The sequence below is a fragment of the Arachis hypogaea genome, chromosome 18 (assembly GCF_003086295.3).
Source record: "Arachis hypogaea cultivar Tifrunner chromosome 18, arahy.Tifrunner.gnm2.J5K5, whole genome shotgun sequence".
NCBI lineage: Eukaryota > Viridiplantae > Streptophyta > Magnoliopsida > Fabales > Fabaceae > Arachis > Arachis hypogaea.
In genome coordinates, this window is record NC_092053.1 from 24,748,196 (window position 1) to 24,757,393 (window position 9,198).

The window sequence follows — 9,198 nt, forward strand, 5'->3', positions numbered from 1 at the left end:
TTTCTGGAAGGGGTGCCCCAGACAATATCATTGTAGCCCAGGAAGTTCTCCATTTTATGAAGAAAACCAAATCAAAGAAAGGTGTTCTTGCTTTTAAAATTGACCTAGAAAAGGCTTATGACAGGGTGAGCTGGGAGTTTTTGGAGCAATCTCTCCTAATGTTTGGCTTTCCAGGTACTATTGTTTCTCTTATTATGAAATGTGTAAAGTCTTCCTCCCTTTCTCTAATGTGGAATGGTAACCGGTTGGATGGTTTTCAGCCAAAGAGGGGTTTAAGGCAAGGAGACCCGATGTCTCCTTATTTATTTGTTATTTGTATGGAGAGGTTGAGTTGCCTCATTGCTAGGCAAGTGGAGGTTGGTAGATGGAAACCAGTGACTGTGTCTAGGGGAGGTCCTGTAATCTCCCATCTCCTTTTTGCAGACGACCTTATCCTTTTTTGCAAAGCGAAGAAATCTCAAGTGCTTCATGTTTTGGACACTATGGCCACCTTTTGCAGAGCATCTGGTATGAAGGTGAATTTTGACAAATCTCGTGCTATCTGTTCTATGAATGTTTCTAGACAACGCAAGGATCTCTTCACTGGTATTTATTCTATCCGATTTGCTAATTCTCTGGGAAAATACCTTGGTGTCCCCCTTAAGCATGGCAGAGTTACTAAAGCTGATTTTAATGATGTGGTTAATAAGCTTACTAATAGGCTAGCATCTTGGAAAGGTCGCTTCCTTAATAAAGCTGGTCGGATTTGCCTTGCTAAATCAGTTTTATCTTCTATACCTATTTATAGGATGCAAGTAAGCCTTTTTCCATCAGGTGTGTGCTCTAACATTGATAAGTTTACTAGAAGTTTCATTTGGTGTGGTAGTCATAATCACCGTGGTCTTCATTTAGCATCTTGGAGAGTTTTGACGACTCCGAAAAAGTTTGGAGGTCTTGCTTTGCGGGAGTCGCGGTTGGTCAATTTTTCTTTATTAGGAAAGCTAGTTTGGCAAATTTTGATGAATCAAGAGAAACTGTGGGTCAAGATTATGCTTCAAAAATACCTCCAGAATAGAAACCTATTTGCAATTAAAGCAATGGGTTCTTCATCGTATATATGGAAGTCTATTGTGCACACAGCTTCCGTATTAAAGGAAGGGTTTGTTTGGGAAGTGGGAGCTCTTTCTAAGAATTTCTGGTTTGACTCTTGGTTGCACTCTGGGCCAGTAGGAGCGAGGGTTGAATTTCTTGATATTTGTGAGGCTGCTTTGACCATTGAAGATGTTTACCATGATGGAGTTTGGCATTTGGAGAGGATTTACTCTTTTATTCCTATGGACTTAAGGGAAGACATTCTTAGTTTAGTACATATTTCGGCTTCTGGTCGTGATTTGAGTTGGAGTTGGGAGCACACTCTTTACTCTGCTAAACAAGAATATTTATGGTTAATTCAGAATAAGTTGAATTGGGATAGGAATATCAATTGGCTTTGGCTTTGGAAGGCGCGGGTCCCTGAAAAGTTGAGGCTCCTAATGTGGCTTTGCCTTCATGATGCTGTACCAACTCAATATCTGCGTTTTTGGCGACATCTCTCCTCCTCATCCTTATGTACACGTTGCAATCAACTTCCGGAGACAATTCTTCATTGTTTTCGGGATTGTGAAGTGGTGCGATCAGTTTGGGTTTCTCTAGGTTTTTCTGATGTGTGTTTCTTTGGCTCTCACGAGGTGCATGATTGGTTCAAGCATGGCCTCCTCAATGAAGGTTGTTCCAAATTTGCAGCTATAATATGGTCAATTTGGCAAGACAGAAATATGGGTAATTTTCAGGGAATTTTTGGATTTGCTGGGTCAGTTGCATACAAGGCTCGCAGGTGCATGGTGGATTTTGAATATACAACTCAGAATCGAGTGTGTTGCATCCAGGGATTAAAATCTCTGTCTTGGTCTCCGCCAGAACCTGGTGCTTGGAAGTTAAATTGTGATGGGAGTGTGAACTTGGGAGATGATTGTGCTGGTTTTGGATGGGTAATTCGCGATAGCTCCAGTCAATGGGTAATGGGATGCTCAGGAAATTCCTTTGGATCTAGTGTCATCAAGATGGAGTTGTGGAGTATATGGAAAGGTTTGGCTTGGGCTTGGGAGGCGGGTCTTAAGCTTGTTGTCTGTGAGACAGATTGCGCATCAGCTTTTGAGCTAGTGACTAGTTGGCAAGTTCCATTCTGGCATCTTGAAAAAGAAGTGATACAACGGATCTTTGACTTGAAGTTAAGAAGGGATTGGGATATTCGTTTTGAGCTTATCCCAAGAGAAGCTAATGTCGTGGCAGATCGGTTGGCAAAGATGGGATCTGGAGGTAGCGGAGCTGATGAGGTTCACCTTTGGCACCAGCCGCCAGAGGTGGTTTGTCCTCTCTTGCTGTTAAGAACCTGATTTCTTTTTTTTTTTTCTTTTCTGCTCTTTTGTTTTTTCTCTTGGTTGTTCACCAAAAAAAAAAAAAGTATTCCGATCCTTTGAATGAAATGAAAAATATGAAATACATGCTAAGGCATCAAGAAGGGTAGACTTGCCAGAACCAGAAGGACCCATTATGGCCAATAGCTGGCCCGGTTTGGCATAACCGGTTAGACCGGCAAGAATTGGTTTGCTTCCTTTGTTTCCCATTGATGCAGTCACCCACACATCCTTCCATGTCATATACATACACATACCCTCTTCGTTTCTCTTATTCCCCTTCTCATCATCATTATCATGCTCAATCTCTACCACCATGGCTTCAGATCGTGCAGGATAACATGCCATTATTCTTATACGCGCCAATTTCAGCTTCTACTTCGTTCCTTATTTATACACGCAATGTGTCGTTTTTCTTGAATGTCTTTAATTAAGACTTCCACTTCTTAATTAGTTGTTCAAGGTCTAACTTCAATCGCCATAATAAATTTCAACGTGTTTTAATAGACAACTATAACTAATTCTTACCCACTTTCATTTATTTTATTTTCTGGAATCAAATTTTCTTTTAATTTTACCCTATCATTATTAAAGTAATAAATATATTTTATTCATTATTCATATATCGTTTACTTTTTCTTTGAACATTATAATTTTTATTAAAAAAGGAACAAGAGGCTCAAAAGCCGCCGTAGTCCACGTTATATGAATCCAAATTTTTTAAATATAAATTTAATATCGCCCCGCGGCCTTAATGCCTTATCATACAAAACGGTGGGTTCTGCAGATGCAACTTGTTTAAATAATGAATCGTGGGTATAATTTCAGTATAATTTATTATTTTAATTAATTATTAATTATTAATATTTAAAAGTATAAAATAAAAATATAAAATTAGGTTATTAAACTAAAAATATAAACTATTAAAAATATTAGTCAATATAATTAAAATTTTGACTGTTGAATTTTTTTTTCCTTAAATAATATTTGGATTATTTGCAAAAGAGTTTGTGTCAAATAAGCTATATGTGCGAATGCAAGAAATACTCTAAACCCGAGAAAGGGATACTACAAAAATATTACATAAATTTTTGAATGGTTTTAATTTTATTTCATATAATGCTATTAATTATATCAAATTTTGATAAATATTAATTTTAATTATTGATGTACTGCAATATTGTATTATAACATAGACAAAGTTATTTAAAAAACAAAATATGTATCAAAAAATAAATGACACGTGACATGTTGTTAGGCCCTTGACTTATAGGTTAGTGTTGTTAATTTTATTTTATTTTATTTAAATACAAATTTTAAAGTATCTTTTATTGATATTATTTTAGTATGTAAAGTTAGGATTATTATTGTTGTACTAAGAACATAATTTAAAGGCCTAGCTTATTAGGTTTGTAATTGGTGTTAGCTATTTTTAAGGATTTACTGTACTGTTAGTTAATCAAATATCTGTTTTTATCATTAACATAGTATTCAATCTCAGCAACTTCAGTTTCTCCCGTTTCCTCAATTCATCAATAACTTAACACCCCATCAATTTACTCAGGTCATACCATTCATAGAACTTTCCAAAGCTAAGTCACCGTCTTCTAATCTTATTAACAGAGAATATCTAATTTAAACTACCTAACTCACCCTCATTAGTCTTAAGACCTAATCACTAGTTATAAGTCTTAAATAGTATTTAAGGAAGTTTAGAAAGCTAGAAGAACCATTGAAATGAAGAAAAGCAAGTTTTCAGCAAAACAGGGATCATGCATACGCACGCCCCTATCTGCGTACGCATAGTATCAAAATTTCCATGTCGCATACGCATGTTACACTTGCGTATGTGAATCCTCAAAACAGCAAGCGAGGCTCGCGTCGCGTGCAATATGCCGCATACGCATGCCAGTAAAAAAGACATTTTCGCGTACGCATGCTTGTGCCGCGTACGCATGGGTACTTGGCGACAGCCAATCCCCGTGTCGCGTGCACGCATGGTTGAAAAACTTAGAAACTTTAAATAGCTGCAGAATTCAGATTTTAGTGTCAAACTTCAAACGCGCATAACTTTTTCGTTCTAAAATATTTTTCGCTCGTTCTTTGAACGTCTTAAAGCTTTCTGACCCAACTTTCATTTAAATGAAATTTTATCAAAAATAAAGGTCCAGAAGCCAAGTTATACCTCGTCAAAATTCATCAAAAATAAGGTTTTACAAAATTTAACAAAGTTCTCTAATTTTCCAAAACTTCAATGTAAACCAAACTTAAACATACTCAAAATCATCATCAAATCACTATCACACACTACAATTTACTATTTCAGTACATCTCAATCATTTTCACACCTATTTCACTCAACTTTCCACCTCTTCTCTTCATAGTTCAACAAAATCAACAATTTCCAAATCAAGATTACAATATCAACAATTTTGCTCATTTCAACTCTTCATAAACATCATTCATCATCTATCATCACCAATCCTCTTTAACATCCATTTTCATCCAAATTCATCACCACATTAATGATCAACAATATACATCATCAATTTAATAATTATCAACAATCAATTCAATCCTATCCTAAGGTCCATTAGCCTAAGTTTCACGAAACATTACATATTACCTAAAGAAAACCAAAACCATACCTTGGCTGATTCCCAACACATTCAAAACACCGAAACAATGCCACCAAGCTTAATCCAAAAACTTCAAACTCAATCTCAATACTCCAAGTAGCCAAAACAACTCCAAAAATCACCAAACCTCAATCTAACAACATCATATAGTATACCAAAATCAACATTATGGCTAATCAAAACATCAAACCGCAAGGATTTCGAAGAGACTTACCTTACCCAATGGTATTAGGGGCAAAACCCAATAATATTACAATGTTAGATCATCCCTAAACAACAAAAATCACAAAATCTATTCAAAAATCAAACCTAAAAATGCAAAACTCTTAGGGCAGAAAACTGGAGCATGGATTTTCAAGATTCTTATCACTTAGTTTAGATAGAATCAAAGAGATCAACAAGAGTTTCCCGTAGCCGTAAACGGCACACAAATCGGAGCACCGTATCTCAAGTTATGAATGAAAAAAGGTGGAAATGAATAGTAACAATCCCTCTTCTCCTCACTTCTTATCCCAGCGCCCCTTCTTGTTTTTTGGTGGAAATGAGCTTGAAACTCATTAAAAGGGTATATATATGTTAGACCTTGGGCCCAATTCGTTAGTGTTTTAGGTTCGTTTAGTCCAATTTCAGGCCAAAACCTTTAAAATTAACGTCTGATTTTCAATTTTAAATTATTTTTATCTTTCCAAGTTAATAAATTCAATTTCCTAAATTTATTCACTCATAATTTAATTTTTTTTCCTTACTCACAATGCCGGCCTAATTTAATCCAGTACACATTTTTATGTATTTTTCCATTGAAAACTAATGTATTTTTCCATTGAAAACTATATTTTCTCACTCAGAAAAATTTACTAAATCTGAATTTTACCTTTAATTTTTCTAATTAATATTTCTAAATTTTTGAACCTATATATTCCAAACAATTAAATTATTATTTTATTCTTATTTAAACGGTTAATTAAATTTTAGGTTCTTACATGCAAAAGTAAGTCCTCCCTTGTAAAGAGTTGTCAACTCAGGTTGTATCTTTACCATTTATTGGATGAGTACCCAACAAGGATAATGCTGCAAATTGGCTTCTAGGATGTCTCCTCCAAGGACTAGAACTTGCCAACTTCAAATCTTCCTTCAATGTGTATCGCCATCATCGCTAATGAGGAGAAGGATCTGTCAGTTCCTGAGTTCTTCCAATATTACATCGCATGCCACTTCCCACCTTCCGCTTCTGGTCTTCAGTCCCGATACATTCTCTGCCGTCTTCTGTCATCCACAACTTTGAGCACTTCCACGCCTCTTCTTTGTCCGCCTTGTTAGAGGGTCATCCTTCCAGCATTTGAGCCTCCCTTGGGGACGTTGTTCACGGTAAAGACCTAAGAGAACCTGTTCGGTTCTTTCCTGAGTTAATAGTAAAAAATGACCTCTAAAATTTGACCTTCGATTCAATTTAACCCTCGAATTTTCAATTGACCTAAATTGTACTCTGAAATTTTAACTCATGCCTCGAGTTGGCCCTTCCATCCATTTTTGTCACCGAAAAGCTAACCTGGCACAATTAAATGACGTCATTTTGCTATTTGTTCCAAAACGACGTCATTTTTCTTTTCCTCTTCTTCTTCCTCCTCCATAAGCAGCCATGGCTTGGGTACTACTTCGAGCTTCAAAAATCTCAGGTATGGTCTCATCTTCAACTTTAGATTCATCTCTTCTTCTTTTTTCATTCTCCTTTCGGTATAGCCATTAAATCCATCACTCGCACTCTCTCCTTTTCTCCATAGCTTCTCTCTAACCCATTTTCAGTGATCAAGTAATCATCATCCCCTTCATTTACACACGCATGAGCAACTGCTTCATTCACAACAACAACCACAACCATGGCCTCTTCTACTTTCTCCATTTCACTTCAAATTGATTCTTAATTATCATTATTATTATTATTATTATTATTATTATTATTATTATTATTATTATTATTATTATTATTGAAAAAGAAAATACAGAGTGGGAGATAGGGTTCAGTGCAACACTACAACCTCAACTCACCCTCTTCCTTCATCGAGAGTCCCATCCACGTTTTCAAAGCCGTTGATGCCAGAACACTACCTCTACCCCATTGACCACATCGCCGCCCCCACCTCGGACCTCGGCACATACGATTCTGCTGTTACCGTCGTGAGTGCTGCTCTACTTTTCTTCACTTTCTCTGCATTACATCTACAAATAGAAAATAAGAAAGATTTTCATGTGATTGAAGTGGCTGATTATTCCAGCCAAGACAAAATGGATAAGAAAAAGAACAAGAAGATACAGTATAAGGAGGATGAGGAGAAAGAGGGGGCGACGAATGGTGCATGTCGGTACAGTGGCCAAGGGTGCACGATCAAAGAAGAGGTGGCAACGATCACGAATACGGCGGTGATGGAAGGATGTTGCAGGAGCTTCTTGTTGGTTTGTTTGGATTTGACACCATAAAAATTTGACTCCCCTTTCAGTGATGAAGGAATAGAGAATTAGATTTTTGTAAAATGACATCGTTTTTTCTTGTGCCACTGCCAGGTGTCAACTAAATTTGTCGCGTCACTTTTTCGGTAATGAAAATGGACAGAAGGGCCAATTTAAAGCATGTGTTAAAATTTTAAGGTAAAATTTGGATCAATTGAAAATTCGAGAGTTAAATTAAATCGCAGGTCAAATTTCACAGACCAATTTAAATATTAATAGGAGGTTTGATGCGAGTGATGCTGAGGCATTCACTGGGAGAGAACAGAACCAGACGAAGATAACTCAGGCAATCAAGTTCCGATTAGGTGGCTATGACTACTGATTAGAGCAACAACTTTCTCCAGGCGGATCTATAGCTAAGATTAAGCTCAGAAAGGGATATGACTTATGAGTTTAGGGCGGGTGAGGCCATTTAGGTTGGACCAAAGACCGAAAAATTAAAGAAAAAAGGAAACTTGTTCTTTTTTTTTCATTTTTTTATTTGTTTAATTATGTAAATCAAACACTCTATATTTTAAAAAATATTTGAAAAGATCAATTTTATATATTGTTTATCTATCAATAAATTCTAAATTTTTTATTTATGTCCTATATTAAAATTATATGTAAAAAATAAATATAAATATTAAATATTAAAATATATATATATATATATATATATATATATATATATAATCGAGCCAGTTCACGAGCTAATGAGCTGAGCTTATCCAAGCTCAAGCTCGGCTCATTTAATTTATGAGCTCAATTCTAGGCTCAAGCTTGGCTCACCAGCTCACGAGTTTAGCTTATCGAGCTGTTAATGAGTCGAGCTCGAGTTGGCTCATGAGCTGGCTTGACTCACTTCCAGCCCTACCTCTCGTAGACAAAGCCATGCCAAAAATTTAATCTTTTCTGGAACAAGCTCACGTCAAAGCCGAAGTCAGTTCCCTCTCTCCTTCCATCCAAACATCTTCTTGCAGAACTATAAGTAGCCATTACGGGCATCATAAACCTTAGCCGTCCCACCGGACCAAATCCAACCTACCGCTGCTTGCACATTCGGATTGTAGGAGAGAATGCTTTCATGCAAAACCTGGTGAAGAGGAGAATAGACCTTCTCAAGGTACAACTTCCCAACCGACTATAGATCTAAAATCTGAATATCCGAATAAGAAATGTGAACATAATCCATCTCATTACATAGCTACCTCTCTTTCCTCCATTTAGAGAACCAAAATTTCTGGGCCAAATTCCCAATGCACCAATCAAAATCATCCTTCAAAATATCCCAAATTTTACATAGACTCCTCCAAACATAAGATCCGTTATCCATAGAATAGCTAAAAGCTTCACTCAGAGAAAAACGATATTTAACTGCCAACAATTGAACCCAAAACTTGTGGGAATGATGAAAGAGTTGTCAAATTAGCTTCCCAAAAAGAGTAACATTGGCACAAAACGGATCCCATATTCCCAGACCACCAAACTTATTTGGAATGACCAACACCTTCCAACTAACAAGATTTAGCCCCCGACCATTGGCTTGACCTTTTCAGAGAAAATTTCTCATCATAGATGCTATAAAATTTGTTATCCCTTTAAAAAAGAGAGAGACTTGCATGTGGTAAATAGGAATAGCCGTC